Raw genomic sequence first — 16862 nt, forward strand, 5'->3', positions numbered from 1 at the left:
TTGTATTTGTTGTCGCAAATACCTTGTTGCATGGCCAATTTTGGTATTATTCAGCATCGTACTTTCTTTCCGTTTTGTTAACATCTTTAACCATGGTGTGTTCAATTCTTCCAGTTCGACTGCATTATTTTCATTCCAGAGCACATTACCATCAAACAGCACACTGAACCTTTTGAAGACCTTGCTGACACCAGTTAAACAACAACAAACAAAAAAACAACCTCAGCTGGTATGGCGACGATAGCAAGATCCCAATGCCTTGCTGAAACAGTCCTCCAAACAGCTGTTGAAGGTTGGAGACGGAGGGAAAAGACCAGAAAAAACAAACAAAGCAAAAACAAAGCAAAACAACAACAACAAAATAGGATGGACTGACGACATAGCAGTGTGGACGGGGAAACCATTGGCAGGGGCCCAAGCTTTGAGACACAATCAACAGACCTGGAGGATTCTGGTCAACAGTTGTTTTTTTTTTTCTGTGCGACGCCCCAGTGACTCTTCACATAGTTGAGGGAGGAGGAGGAGGAGGAGAAGAAGAAGACGAAGACGAAGGAGAAGAAGAAGAAGACGAAGAAGAAGGAGAAGAAGGAGAAGAAGAACAACAACAATAAACATCATCAACAACAAGAACAACAGCAACAGGAAGAACAAACGATCGAGAAGAAGAAGAAGGAAAAGAAGAAGGTATATTGATGAAGAAGAAGAAGGTCTAGGTGAAGAAGAAGAAGAAGAAGAAGAAGAAGAAGAAGAAGAAGAAGAAGAAGAAGAAGAAGAAGAAGAAGAAGAAGAAGAAGGCCTAGATGAAGAAGAAGAAGGAAAAGAAGAAGGTCTATAGATGAAGAAGAAAAAGAAGAAGAAGAAGGTCTAGATGAAGAAGAAGAAGAAGGTCTATAGATGATGAAGAAGAAGAAGGTCTATATGAAGAAGAAGAAGAAGAAGAAGGCCCAGAAGAAGAAGAAGAAGGTCTAGAAGAAGAAGAAGGATAAGAAGAAAAAGGTCTAGAAGAAGAAGGATAAGAAGAAGAAGTCTAGAAGAAGGAGCAGAAGAAGGTCTAGAAGAAGAAGAAGAAGGTCTAGAAGAAGAAGAAGAAGGTCTAGAAGAAGAAGAAGGAGAAGAAGAAGAAGGTCTAGAAGAAATAGAAGAAGAAGAAGGTCTAGAAGAAGAAGAAATAGAAGAAGAAGGTATAGAAGAAGAAGAAATAGAAGAAGAAGGTCTAGAAGAAGAAGAAGAAGAAGGTCTAGAAGAAGGAGAAGAAGAAGGTCTAGAAGAAGGAGAAGGAGAAGAAGGTCTAGAAGAGCAGGGAGAAGGAAAAAAAAGATGGACGATAGGGACGGGGCACAAGAGGAAAGTCTGCTACCCGTTTCGCAGCGACCGCTTCATGGACTGTTGAAATCAGTCCACAGATGTCCTCAGAGGCAATGTTTAAGATGTGAAAAGGTGATAAAAACAACAGCACATTCATGGTTCTTTTTTTAATTTTCTTTTTATATTTTAGTGAAACACTTGGTAATCACATATATCTTTCAACCAACACACAAACTGTTACGTTCATAATTAGGGCACAGCACGCATAATGCATGCAACACACTAATACCCAGACATATACAGACACTTGACACACTCACACACACACACACACACACACACACACACACACACACACACACAGAGAGAGAAACAGACGTCACCTTCACGTCTCCGGGACATAACAGTTCCGAAACAAAACCATTCGCTGTCGTGGACAGAGAAAGAGCTTTTTTTTCTGATTGGCACAAACAGTAGTGTTCACGTCACACAACTGAAAAAAAAGCAATAAAAAACCCACACAACCCCCCCACGCCCCCACCAGTCTCCCCCCTATCCCCCCTAAAACCCCAAACATCCAACCACTCCTCCTAAAACCAAACCAAACAAAACACATCTCACAGTCTCAGTGGCCGTCATGTCTGTCTGTCTCTCTGAAGGAACAGTGTCCACACACCTACTGTAACATCCTCTTGTAACACTCTTGTCTTGTAACACTCATCGAGCGCGCTCCTCCTCACGTGGTTCCTCTCTCCTACAAAGACATTTGTATCACCATGCAGTGCTCCTAAAGTTACACTTCCTCAGTAACGCTTTCTCCTTTTTAACACTCCTGTTACAGAACATGTCCACATGTAACACCTTTCCTGTAACGCTTCCTCCTTTAGCATACACCATGTAACACCCCTTCTGTGGGACCTCCTTTTGAGCAAAACATCTCTCGCACCATCTTCACCTGTGACACCCCTGTAACACCCCTGTAACACTCCATTGAGTAAAACATTCACCTGTAACGACCTTCTAGAGAAAAAAAAATCCAGCTGAAGCACGTTCTGTAACACACCACAACCCCTTTCCTACTATAACTTGCTCTCACGCAACACCTCATTGAGTAACGCCTGAGTTACACTTCTTTCTGTAACAACTGCTCTTGTTGCAGTCCGCGGGAGAAAAAACAAACAAGCCCTCCTGTAACATGGCCTGTAACACAGGACAGCCCCTTGTCTGCAATCACGTGGTCTCTTGTAATACATCCGCCTCCTCCTCCTTGTAACACATCCTGTAACGCACCATACCCCCTGTCCTGTTATAGCTTGGTCTTCTGTAACACCTCACCGTAGAACACCTTCTCCTGGTGTAACAACAACCTTCCCCTGTGCCGATCAAATTAAAAAAAAGAAAAGTAAAAAGAAGAAAAAAAAAAGAAAAAAAAAAGAGCCCTTCGATTGTAAGACGTCACCACCACCACCACCACCACCACCCCCTGTCCTGCTATAACTTGGTCTCCAGTGTCCAGGCGTCAGAGTGGTGGGGGTGGGGGTGCGGGCCGGCACGAGCCCTGCCCCCTGCAGTACCACTGGCTGGGGTCCTTGGGGGCAGGGAGGAAGACGGAGGGGTGGGGGAGGAGGAGGAGGAGGAGCAGGACACGTGAGAAGGGCAAGAGTTGTGTCTGTAGCACACGGCCCCCTCCACCTCCCTCCGCTCTCTCCCTCCCCCTCCTCCTCCTCTCCCTTCGTAGCTCCCTACTCTACCTCTCCCTCCTTCTCCCACGGCGCTGCAGGACTTGTTGTCCTCCTCGAAGAAGTCGTCGTCATCGAACACGGTCCATGAGGCTCTGGAAGAGGACAGGGCGACGGACGGGTCAGTTTGTTGATGTGGTGGTTGTTGTTGTTGTGGTTGTTGTTGTTGTTGTGGTTGTTGTTGTTGTTGTGGTGGTGGTGGTGGTGGTTGTGGCGATGGTGGTGGCAGGGGTGGATGGCGGTCACAGTGGCAGTCAGGCTGCAGCTGAGTCAGAGGATCGGACGACGACAGACTGGAACTGCCGGACGCCTCGCTGTCCGGATGGTGGTGGTGGGAGTTGTGCGGAAGAGGCCCGGGAAGACCCCCCAGACTACCTCCCCGTCGCGAACCCCCGCCCCCACCCACACCACCACCACCACCACTACTGCCACCGCCACCATAACCCCGAGAGCAGGGCCTCCTGAGGATGGTGACGGTGGGCGTGACGGGGATGGGCACAGGGGAGACCGGGGCGGAGCAGCAGGACGTCCTGACGGGCCCCGAGGACCCCGGCACGGCCAGGTTGGCCGCCGACGACGACATCTGACTCTGCCACCTGGGCAGCAGCTGGGACGTCAGGCGGGGCGAGGAGGGCGACCTGAGGGACAACGTCGGGGAGGAGGGCATCATTGGAGGCGCGGCGACCGGCAGTGAGCTCCTCTTCTCCTCCCCGCCACCGCCAGGGGGGTGGGACAGTGAAGACCTCGTCCTGGGAGGAGGGGGAGCACCAGCACCAGCAGCTGCAGCGCAGCAGGGCACCGGATGAAGCAGCCTTAAATCCTCCTCGTCGCACAGGCTCTTCTCCTTCTTCTTCCTCCTCTTCTTCTCCTCCTTCTTCTTCCCCTCGTACTGCTGCTTCTTCTTCCCCTCGTACTGCTGCTTCTTCTTCATCTCAGCGCTGTCTTGGAGTTTGCCGAGCGGAGCCCTGTCCACCAGAGAGGGCATGCTGTTGTTGCAGCCCGTGCCGGGCACGCCCAGGAGCGGCAGGGCGGCGAAGTGCAGGGCGTTGGAGATGAGCGGGCAGGAGGCCTGCTTGTGGGCCCCCAGCAGAGCGGGCTGCACGTACAGCATCAGGCCGTTGACGTCCTGCTGGCTGCGCATCAACAGCGGCATGTTCTGCACCCACCTGCACACCCCGCGTGGCGTCATCAGCATTATACACACGTGGACACGTAGCGCGCATGCACAGACATACAGACACACACAGACACACAGACAGACACAGAAAGACACAGACACACACACACACACGCTCAGATGCACAAACACGCAGACAGACAGAAAATCAGACACACACATACACACACACGCGCGCGCGCGCGAAAACACACGCATATACACACATACACACAAAGACACATATACCTGAGTTTGCACACATACCAACACACACACACACACACACACACACACACACACACACACACATGAACTAATGAACACAACCACAGGCTCTGCATACTCAAACCAAAAAACAACCTTTTCAAGTCCAGCTTTCTATATTCTGGTGGAGATTTATGGAATGATCTTCCACTCACTCTAAACAGTATCGTGAATAAGAACGTGTATTAAAACAAATCTGAAAAATCACCCCATTGAAAAGGATTAAATGTAAAACAAATATTGATCTATTAGTCTAATACTTCTTTTATTAATTGTGAAATGTTTTGTATTATGCTTGTGTTGGCAAGGATTTTGTGGTTATATGGGGGAATATGTGCACGTGAATGGGATGGGCATGGTGTATTTATGTCCGAGCATTTGTGTTCAATTGTGTGTGTGTGTGTGTGTGTGTGTGTGTGTGAATTTTTTTCTTTCAATGCAATTGTGTATTTCATTATCACAATGTTCTTATATATATATATACACACACACACACACACACACACACACACACATATATATATATATATTCTTTTTGTTTTTTGTTGTTGCTTTTATTTTGCTTGTTCTCTGTCTCTGTCTCCTCTCTCTTTCCTGTATTTTTTCTCTTCTTTTTTCTTACTTTTTAATTGGTGGCTTGATGTAAAAAAACAACAACAAAACAACCAATTGGTTGTTATTCAATTTACCATCATGAAATAAAATCTTGACTTGACACACATACACACACGCACGCATGCACGTACACACACACACACACACACACACGCACGCACGCACGCACGCACGCACACACACACACATACACACACTCAGAGTATTGCGCGCGCGCACACACACACACACGCACATATATATCGATTCATCAATCTATCTATCTATCTATCTATCTATCTATCTGGTGAGAAGAGATAGTGAAACAAAGACAGACAGAGACGTACAAAGACGGGTGTGCTGACGGACATCGAGACAGATAGAAGAAAAAAACCAACAACATTATATTCCACGACGCGTCCATTTCTCTCTAAAAACAACAACAAACAAAAACAAACAAAAAGAAACAAACAAGCAAACAAACAAACTCCAGCAGCAGCAGCAGCACCACCACCACCTCTTCCTATCATTCGATAATTTATTATTTACTTATCTGTTCATTTATTTATTCATTTATTCATTCCACTGATATGTATACATATTTATTTATTTATTTATTTATCTGTCTATTTATTTATTCATTTAATTTTTCGCTGGCAGAAAACATTGTATTCTCAGCATTATCTGGGTGATCAGTTTCTCATTTTCATGGAACAGAAATAGATCCGCAGAGAGAAAAGAAAAACTACATGGAATTGACAGGATAGTTGGTGGGGCAGAGAGACAGACATTCAGGGGGCATAATCCAAGTGATGATTTGCTATTCATAGAATTATCATTCCTCGCTCTGTACAGCACTGACGTTATTTCGTTAAAACAACAACAATAGCGTGTGTGTGTGTGTGTGTGTGTGTGTGTGTGTGTGTGTGTGTGTGTGTGTGTGTGTGTGTGTGTGTGTGTGTGTGTGTGTGTGTGCAATACAACGTGATGCGATACAGTAACACGCAATGCAGTGCAAAACAGTAAAAATCATACAAATCCATCTCAACCCAGAATAAACATAAACACACACTCATACACACACACACACACACACGCGCACGTACACACACACACGCACGCACGCACACGCACAGACACACACACACACACACACACACACAAGGATTAACCCGACCCAGTAAGGCCCAACCCAATCCTGAAAGACAAGTCCACACCCAACACTAAGATGCACAACCCAAACCACATTACAAGACACAACACAACTCTACAAGGCACAAGCCAACGCTTTCAAACACCACAAGGTATAGTCATCACAACTCTACCAGGCACAACTCAGAGCACACTACGATGCGCATCTCAACCCAGCACTACGACACACAGCACAACTCAACAGTAGAAGGTACAAACCGACCCAACAGTGTGAGGCACAACCTGACCCTGTCCAGCCCAACTTTACGCGAAGGGACACAACACAAAACGAACAGTACAAGGCACAAACGAACAGTGCCAGGTACAACCCGAACCAGACCAACACTACAAGTTCGTGACCTAGATCTACAAGGCACAACCCATCACCACGTTACACAACCCAGCACTGCAAGACACAGCCCAGCACTACGTGGAACAATCCAGCACTTGAAGGTACGACCTAAATCTACATGGCACAATCCAGCACTATAAGGCATAACTCAACACGACAAGGCACAGCCCAGCACTGCGTGGTACAACCCAGCACTACAAGGCACAACCCAGCACTACAAGGCACAACCCAGCACTACAAGGCACAACCCAGCACTACAAGGCACAACCCAGCACTACAAGGCACAGCCCAGCACTACAAGGCACAACCCAGCACTTCAAGGCACAGCCCAGCACTATGTGACACAACCCAGCACTACAAGGCACAGCCCAGCACTGCGTGGCACAACCCAGCATTACAAGGCACAGCCCAGCACTACAAGGCACAGTACAACCCAGCACTACAAGGCACAACCCAGCACTACGTGGCACAACCCAGCACTACAAGGCACAACCCAGCACTACAAGGCACAGCCCAGGACTACAAGGCACAGCCCATCACTACAAGGCACAACCCAGCACTGCAAGGCACAACCCAGCACAACAAGGCACAACCCAGCATTACAAGGCACAACCCATCACTACAAGGCACAACCCAGCACTACAAGGCACAACCCAGCACTACAAGGCACAACCCAGCACAACAAGGCACAACCCAGCATTACAAGGCACAACCCATCACTACAAGGCACAGCCCAGGACTACAAGGCACAGCCCATCACTACAAGGCACAACCCAGCACTACAAGGCACAACCCAGCATTACAAGGCACAACCCATCACTGCAAGGCACAACCCAGCACTACAAGGCACAACCCAGCACTACAAGGCACAACCCAGCACTACAAGGCACAACCCAGCACTACAAGGCACAACCCAGCACTACAAGGCACAACCCAGCACAACAAGGCACAACCCAGCACAACAAGGCACAACCCAGCACTACAAGGCACAACCCAGCACTACAAGGCACAACCCAGCACTACAAGGCACAACCCAGCACTACAAGGCACAACCCAGCACTACAAGGCACAACCCAGCACTACGTGACACAACCCAGCACTACAAGGCACAACCCAGCACTACGTGACACAACCCAGCACTACAAGGCACAACCCAGCACTACGTGGCACAGCCCCCCCTCCCCCCCTCCACACCCCAGCACCTTGCCGTGGCGCGGGCCGAGTCCCCAAGGGAGCAGGGCGGGGGCAGCAGGGCGCGGGTGTCCGCCGCCTCCTCCTCCTCCTCCTCCCCCGCTTCCGCCTCCACCACCCTCACCCCGGGCAGCGGCCGGCTCCTCTTCCTCCGGTACCGCTTCCTCCTCCCCTCCTTCCCCTTCCCCCTCCCCTCCACGACACCACCGCCGTCACTGACACGGCCGCCGATCTTGTGGCGGGCTTTCTTGTCGTTGCTGCTGCATCCCTGATCAGACGCGTGGAGACCTTGAAAAGAACACCCCCCGGTAGTTTCCGTGGGCGGGAGGGAGGCGTAGGAGTCCACCACGATGCTGGGCATTGGGCAACGGTGATGGTGGTCGGGGTGCGTGCCTTGGAGCGAGTCCTCGTAAGGAGTCCCGCCACACACAGGGCACTGTAGGGAGTGGTCGGGGTGGTGGAAGGGCGACGTCAGATCGCCCGAGTATCTCTCCGGGACATGCTGGTGCTGACAGTGACAGCAGGACCCTGGGGACTGGGGGTCGCAGTCCGGGCAGCGGAGGGTCTCCTCTGCCCCTGGCGGCCACAGCCTCTGCTGCTGCATCAGCCGCGGGACGGGGTGGTGGTGGTGGTGGAGGTCGGTGAGGTGGGGGCAGGGCGGGAAGAGGTAAGGGTCAGGGTTCAGGGCATGGTCCTGGAACTCGGCAAATACCTGGCACACCTCCTTCTCCGTGTGTCGCTGCTGGCGCTTGGTGCCCCGCCCCTTGGCCAGGCTGATCACCCACTTCTTCACCTGGGGGCAGCAAGGTGGGCAGTATCACAGGTCTGATACAGCACACACACACACACACACACACACACACACACACACACACACACACACACACACACACCACAATACACACACACCACAATACACACACACACACACACCACAACACACACACCACAATACACACACACACACACACACACACACACCACAATACACACACACACCACAACACACACACACACACACACACACACACACACACACACAACACACACACACACACCATAATACACACATACACACACATACATACACCACAACACACACACACACACACACACCACAATACACACACACACACACACACCAATACACACACACACACACACACACACACCACAATACACACACACATACACCACAATACACACACACACACACACACACACACACACACACACACACACACACACACACACACACACCACAATACACACACACACACACACACCACAATACACACACACACCACAACACACACACACACACACACACACACCAATACACACACACACCACAATACACACACTCGCTGCAATATAGGGCACCCCCATGCCCCCCCCCCCCCCCCCCCGCCCCCCCCCCCCCCCCCCCCACACACACACACATTCATTCGCTACAATATATACACAAAACAGGGCACCCCCATGACCCCCGCCCCCCCCCCCCCACACACACACACAACACACACCCCTCCAAAACTTCCCTCCTTCCTTCCTAACCCCTCCACCCCTGTTCCCACCCCCGTACCTCTCCACACGCACACAGACACCAATATTACACCAGCCTTGCCTCCTCCTGCCCCTTGACAGAGAGTGAGGGGGTGATGGCAAGGTGAGTTTCAAGTTTTGATTATCCTTTCACTCCTATTGTACTATGGAGGATTACTGCAAAATAATCTTTTCTTGCCGAGAACAAACATTTCCAAATACACAACAATGTCACATAAAAGTTGAGAAAACACAACTGTCTTTTAACTCCAAAAGTATAGCTAGGCAACTTTTGCAGATCTAATCATTTTACTCACAGCTAAAATGACTTATTTGCCTACTTTGAGCATATTACAAAAATTAATGAAATACACAATTGCATTTCTATTTCACACACACACACACACACACACACACACACACACACACACACCCCATCATCTCATTGAAAAGGATTAAAAGTAAAACAATAATATGGATCTGATAGTCTAATACTTCTTTTATTAATTGTGAAATGCACGTGAATGGGATGGGCATGGTGTATTTATGTCCGATCATTTGTGTTCAATTGTGTGTGTGTGTGTGTGTGTGTGTGTGTGTGTGTGTGTGAAATAGAAATGCAATTGTGTATTTCATGATCACAATGTTCTTTTATATATATTCATTTTGTTTGTTGTTGTTGCTTTTATTTTGCTTGTTCTCTCTCTCTCTCTCTCTCTCTCTCTCTCTCTCTCTCTCTCTCTCTCTCTCTCTCTCCTGTTTGTGTGTTTGTTTTTTTTGTTTTTTGGTGTTTTTTTTTTTCCATTGATGGCTTGATGTAAAAAAGCAATTGTTGCTTATTCAATTTACCATCATGAAATAAACTCTTGACTTGATTTCACACACACACACACACACACACACACACACACACACACACACACACACACACACACACACACACACAGGGAAACGAGCCCCGCCCCTTGGCTAGGCTGATCCCCCATTTCTTCACCTGTGGGCAGATGGGTAGGGTTACAGGTCCAAGGCATGCAATAATCAAATTTGAACCCAGATAGTCGGGACAACAGCTGCCCCTACTGTTCTGATGGAGGAAGGTGGTGGAATGGTTAAGATGCTGATCTGCCAGTGGAGTGATGGCCTAGAGGTAACGCGTCCGCCTAGGAAGCGAGAAAATCTGAGCGCGCTGGTTCGAATCACGGCTCGGCCGCCGATATTTTCTCCCCCTCCACTAGACCTTGAGTGGTGGTCTGGACGCTAGTCATACGGATGAGACGATAAACCGAGGTCCCGTGTGCAGCAAGCACTTAGCGCACGTAAAAGAACCCACGGCAACAAGAGGGTTGTTCCTGGCAAAATTCTATAGAAAAATCCACTTCGATAGGAAAAACAAATGAAACTGCACGCAGGAAAAAATACAAAAAAATGGGTGGCGCTGTATTATAGCGACGCGCTCTCCCTAGGGAGAGCAGCCCGAATTTCACACAGAGAAATCTGCTGTGATAAAAAGAAATACGAATACAATACGGAGACGGTCCGAATCCCGCTCTCGCCCTTTCTCCTAACTTTGACTGGAAAATTAAACTGAACGTCTAGTCATTCAGATGAAACGATTAACCGAGGTCCCATGTGAAGTACACAACTGCAGCACTGGCTGAATTCCGCTGCAGAAAAAGAAAATCCACTCTGATAGACACAAAAACATATGAACGAACTCAAGGCCTGACTAAGCGCGTTGGGTTACGCTGCTGGTCAGGCATCTGCCTGGCAGATGTGGTGTAGCGTATATGGATTTACCCGAACGAACTGACGCCTCCTTGAGAAACAGAAACTGAAACGACAAAAACTGACGGTGATAAGACAGACACGGAGCACCACACCCACCTTGGTCTTGTAGACCAGGTAGACGATGAGCCAGCCCAGGATGCCCCCCAGGACGGCCGCCGTGTGCACCCCCACCTGGGGGTCGTAGGACTGGTAGAACTGCTCCTTCAGGCGCGCGTAGTCCTCGGTGCTCTTGCCGCCAGTCGTCACCTCCCCGCGGAACGGCTCCACAAAGGACGTGGTCCACACGTTGCCACTGCTGTTACTGCTGCTGTTGTGGTGTAGCTGGTGTTGGTGTTGTAGTTGTTGTTGTAGATGTTGTTGTAGCTGCTGTAGTTGGAGCTGCTGTTGTTGTTGTAGCTGTCGGTGCTTGCTGAGCTGGAGACGTTTAAGAAATCGGTGTTGTTGGTGTTGTTGTTGGCGGTGGTTGTAGGGTTGGCTGTGACGGTGGTGCTGTTGTCTGTAGTGTTGGGATCGGTATTGACGGCTGTGATGAGGGTGTTGGTGGTGGTGGTGGTGGTGCTGGTGGTGGTGGTGGTGTGCCGGGCTAGGCCTAGGCCGCTGAAGAGGCCTGGAGGCCCGGGCAGGGGCATGGCAGAGGGGCGGGGGGGCGGAGGGTCGATTCCCTCATCCTCAGGCTGGCTGCGGCGTGGCGACGACGCCCGGGCTCTGACCATCACGTCATCAGCCTGGGACACACACACACACACACACACACACACACACACACACACAGACACACACACACACATACACACACAGACACACAGACAGACAGACAGACACACACACACACACACACACACACACACACACAATGTACATGTATCATATCTTTTCATCGTTTGTAACGTCATGTTAATATGAAATGATGTTATGTAATTACGTCACCCCCGTGTCAGTTTTTATTTTTAATTTTTATTTTTAATAAAAATGTAATGCAATGCAGAGGACGGTGACAGAATGGTAAATGGTTAACAACGATCATTTTCTTTTTTTTCTCAGTGTAATGTTATACCTCGAGGAAGGTGGCAGAATGGTTAAGATGCTCATTTGCCAAGACAGTGTCTGTGAGGGACTGGGTTCGATTCCCGCTCTCTCTCCCTTTCTCCAATTGTTTGACTGGAAAAATCAAACGGAGCGATTAGTCATTCGCGTGAGATGATAAACCGGGGTCCCGTGTGCAGCATGCACTTGGCGCACTGAAAAAGAACCCACGGCAACAAAAGGGTTGTCCTCTCCGTGGATGAAATCCACAATGATAGGTACACAAATGTATACATGCATGCACACAGGGCCTGACTAAGCGCGTTGGGTTATGCTGCTGTCAGGCATCTGCCCAACCAGATGTGGTGTAGCGTATATGGATTTGTCCGAACACAGTGACGCCTTCTTGAGAAACTGTAATGTAATGTAATGAGAGAGAGAGAGAGGAGAGAGAGAGAGAGAGAGAGAGAGAGAGAGAGAGAGAGAGAGAGAGAGAGAGAGTTACGCATACATCTTCCAGTGTTTGCAATGTAATTTAACGCAATCCAATGAGAGAGAGGTAGATAGATAGATATTAATAGATAGATAGATAGATAGATAGATAGATAGATAGATATAGAGAGAGGGGGGAGGGGGAAGAGAAAGACAGAGACAGAGACAGAGACAGAAAGAGTCACACACACACACACACACACACACACACACACACACACACACACACACACACACACCTTTCAGTGTTTTTCGTGTCATTTAAGGTAAAGCTGTATTTTGTCGTGTCGTGTATCCTTGAAACACGTACACAATGCTCACCTGTTTCAGAGTTTTAGAATGATAATATAACGTACTGCAGTGGCATCAGGCAGAGACGGACAGTCAGCTGGTTCAGTGATGTAATGCAATGCAACGTCATTGTGACGACGTAGCGACTATGCCCAGCCTCAGGTCGTCACGTCATCAGTTCTAAGAGAGAGAGAGAGAGAGAGAGAGAGAGACAGGCAGACAGACAGACAGACAGACAGACAGACAGACAGACAGGCAGACAGACAGACAGACAGAGAGAGAGACAGAGAAAGAGACAGAAACAGACAGACAGACAGAAGAGAGAGAGAGAGAGAGAGAGAGAGAGAGAGAGAGAGATGTTAATTATTCATTTTCTTCTTTCTTTCTTTTTCTTTTTTCTTCTTTCTTCCTTCCTTTCTTTTGATTAACCCCTCAAGTTTCATTATTTTTCGACTTACATAACTGGAAGCAAGCCAACCCCCACGAGCGAAAGGCACTGCATACAGTTCACATTTTATAACACACGACAACTGTCCGGGATTGTGCGGGGATGGAGGGTGGTGGTGGGTGGGGGGGGGGGGGGGGGGGGGTCGGTGAAAAACGGACAGCAAAAAACAAAACAACCCTTCCCCCCCCCTCCCCCCAAAAAAACAACAAAACAAACCCACCAAAAACCAACAACAAAAAGCCCAAACAAAAAACCAACAACAAAACAGCGCGCTAATCGTTGCCTGTCACTCAGGCAGAAGAGTTGAAGAAGCCAGGACATGAGGTTTGAGAAGCACTTCATCCTCTTCGCTACCTCGACTGTGCGGAGGAATGCCACTTGCGTTGAACAATTGAACACTTCAGCAACTCTGTCTCTCTCTGTCTCTCTCTATCTCTCTCTCTTCACCTTACTGTAATCCTTCCTGTTTCTATCCTCTGTTGTTTTTTTTCCCAGTGATCTTCAAGTGTCTGCCGACCTGTTGCGCAACAGCAGAGCGGTTAAAACATTGGACGTACAGTCTGGGCGTCCTGGGTTTGATCCCGGTATCGGCAACCTTGTGGATGAGCGAGGGAGAGTTTTCCCAATCATCAAAGTGAACAGATGTACAGACATGCTTGTGCCTGAACCTCCTCCGTGTGTGTACGCGTTCAGAAGCGCGCGCGTCTAGATCGTGCCATCCATGCCAGCGTTCGGTGGGTTATGGAAACAAGGACAAGCCCACCATTCATCCTCCCGAATACACACCACTCGGTGGGTGTATGGAAACAAGAACATGCCCATCATTCATACCCCCGAAAACAGAGTACGGTTGCCTATACGGCGGGGTACAGCTGAAGCCACAAAACCCCTCCAAACCTCTTGAACCATATTTAAAAAAACAACAACAAAAGAACCACATATCAAAAAGAAAAAAAAATATGGCGTGGTTAAAAACTGACATCTACGAACACACCCAATCATACATGAGAGTAAATGTGGGAGCCGCAGCTCACAAGCCTGTTGAATGAAGATAAAAACAGTATCTGGAATCCATCATGGGGTAAGTCTAGGGGTCAGAATCAGAAATAAAATCAGCATAACTTTAGCGTCTCAGTAAGAGAAGAGTGACTATGGGTAACCAACTCAGTTCACAAACAATCCATATCAGAACCAGAATCAGCATAACTTTCTCATCTCACTAACAGAAGGGTGACTATGGATAACCAACTCAGCTCACGAACAATCCATACCAGAATCAGAATCAGCATAACTTTCTCATCTCACTAACAGAAGGGTGACTATGGGTAACCAGCTCAGCTCACGAACAATGTTTCTGTCGTCTTCCTTGGCTTTTTGTGTGACGCTTGTGGTGCTTGTCATGATCTGTGGTTCCTTCTTTGAGACGATGCTGAGAAAAAAAAAAAAGAAAGATGCTGAGGAATCTTCTGAAACGTATGTTCTGAAAACCAACATTATCTCGTTCGTCGCCGATGTTCATAATTCATCAGCTTCCAGACCTCTGATGGGCAGCTGCCGGGAAAAGAAGACAGAACTGGTGAATGTATGACAGTCAGTCGTGTCCGACTTAGACCATCAGAACAGCAGAAGAGGCAACTGCTGCCATAACTATCTGGGCTAGAATTTGATTATAGTGGAGAGTGTCTTGCCCACGTTACACACCCACTTTCTCGGCCAAGAGGGTTTTAAGACAGCCGGCGCTGGGATGGTTCTCAAAGGCTAACTAGCCCTCAAGCTGCAGCACTAAGAGCCAGTGTAATCTTGTCTCCATGTGTGCGAGACATAGTCCTTCGCAAAGACTAAGCTGTAAATCACTTTGCCGTTGGCCCAACTGTAAGCTTATGTCAGTCTGTGATATAAGCTGAGCGTTGGGCTGGTGAAGGCAGATTACCCCCCCCCCGACCGTCCCCGCCACACACACACTTTCCTTCAAGTTGGCTCATATAAGAAGCAATAATCGTCTCCATGCCGTCCTGTGCATCAGTTGCCGGGCTCACGTCCCCCCACCTTACCAACGAGCCCTCGCCCTGGGAAAACTCCCAAATTTCACACAAATTGCTTGACAGAAACAGTAACACAACCCACCATTAAAACCAGCACATCAATGTTTACCACACCAGACACTTCTATAAAGCAATTGGATTAGACTAATTCGTTGAAAGAACAGTACTCAGTGCACAGCGAGGCAGTAGCCACCTCACATAGATGCCACACGATCAAACAGCTGTCGCCTGCAGTGCATGCTAAATTCCCTTTTGGGGGGAACAAAATGGCTGACACTTATTGAGAAATGTTGAAGTACAGTCAGCCACCTCAATCCCCACTCACCAACTCTACCGCCCCAATCCCACTTCAACAGCTTCGCCTCCCTCATGCACATCTCCCCCGGCCACCTTAACCACTATAAAATTAAGCACCTTCACCCCCACCCCCGCCCCACCTCACCCCCACCCACCTCACCCACTTCACCCACCCCACTCACCCCGCCACCTTCACCCCACCTTCACCCCCACCCGCCACCTTCACCCCCTCACCCCCCCCGCCCCTTCACCCCCACCCGCACTCCCCCACCTTCACCCCCACCGCCACCTTCACCCCACCTCCCCCACCTTCACCCCCACCTTCACCCCCCCCCACCTTCACCCCACCCCACCACCCCACCGCCACCTTCACCCCACCTTCACCCCACCTCCCCCACCTTCACCCCCACCTTCCCCACCACCCCCCCGCCACCTTCACCCCCCACCTTCACCCCACCTCCCCACCTTCACCCCACCTTTCACCCCCCACCCCACCTTGCTCACCACCCCCCCCCCCCCCCCCCCACCTTCACAGCCACCTCCCCTACCCCCCCCCCCACCTTCACCCACCCACCCGCACACCTTCACCCCCACCCGCCACCTTCACCCCACCTTCACCCCCACCCGCCACCTTCACCCCACCTTCACCCCCACCCGCCACCTTCACCCCACCTTCACCCCACCTTCACCCCCACCCGCCACCTTCACCCCCACCCGCCACCTTCACCCCACCTTCACCCCCACCCGCCACCTTCACCCCCACCCGCCACCTTCACCCCCACCCGCCACCTTCACCCCCACCCGCCACCTTCACCCCACCTTCACCCCCACCCGCCACCTTCACCCCACCTTCACCCCCACCCGCCACCTTCACCCCCACCCGCCACCTTCACCCCACCTTCACCCCCACCCGCCACCTTCACCCCCACCCGCCACCTTCACCCCACCTTCACCCCCACCCGCCACCTTCACCCCACCTTCACCCCCACCCGCCACCTTCACCCCCACCCGCCACCTTCACCTCCACCCGCCACCTTCACCCCACCTTCACCCCCACCCGCCACCTTCACCCCCACCCGCCACCTTCACCTCCACCCGCCACCTTCGCTCCCGACCCCACTTCTCCCTCGTTCCCCGGCAC

The 16862-nt window shown here is 50.0% G+C and overlaps 1 long non-coding RNA gene across 1 annotated transcript in view; it reads right to left on the minus strand.

Moving 5' to 3' along the window:
• Positions 1-11768: 11768 nt before the first annotated feature.
• Positions 11769-16862, minus strand: part of LOC143299012 (uncharacterized) — a 177814-nt gene continuing 172720 nt past the window's right edge. The window contains exon 3 of the long non-coding RNA XR_013057454.1: positions 11769-11853. This is a non-coding gene — a long non-coding RNA (uncharacterized LOC143299012). The remainder of the gene's footprint in view (positions 11854-16862) is intronic.

The sequence above is a fragment of the Babylonia areolata genome, chromosome 24, assembly GCF_041734735.1.
Source record: "Babylonia areolata isolate BAREFJ2019XMU chromosome 24, ASM4173473v1, whole genome shotgun sequence".
Taxonomy (NCBI): Eukaryota; Metazoa; Mollusca; class Gastropoda; order Neogastropoda; family Buccinidae; genus Babylonia; species Babylonia areolata.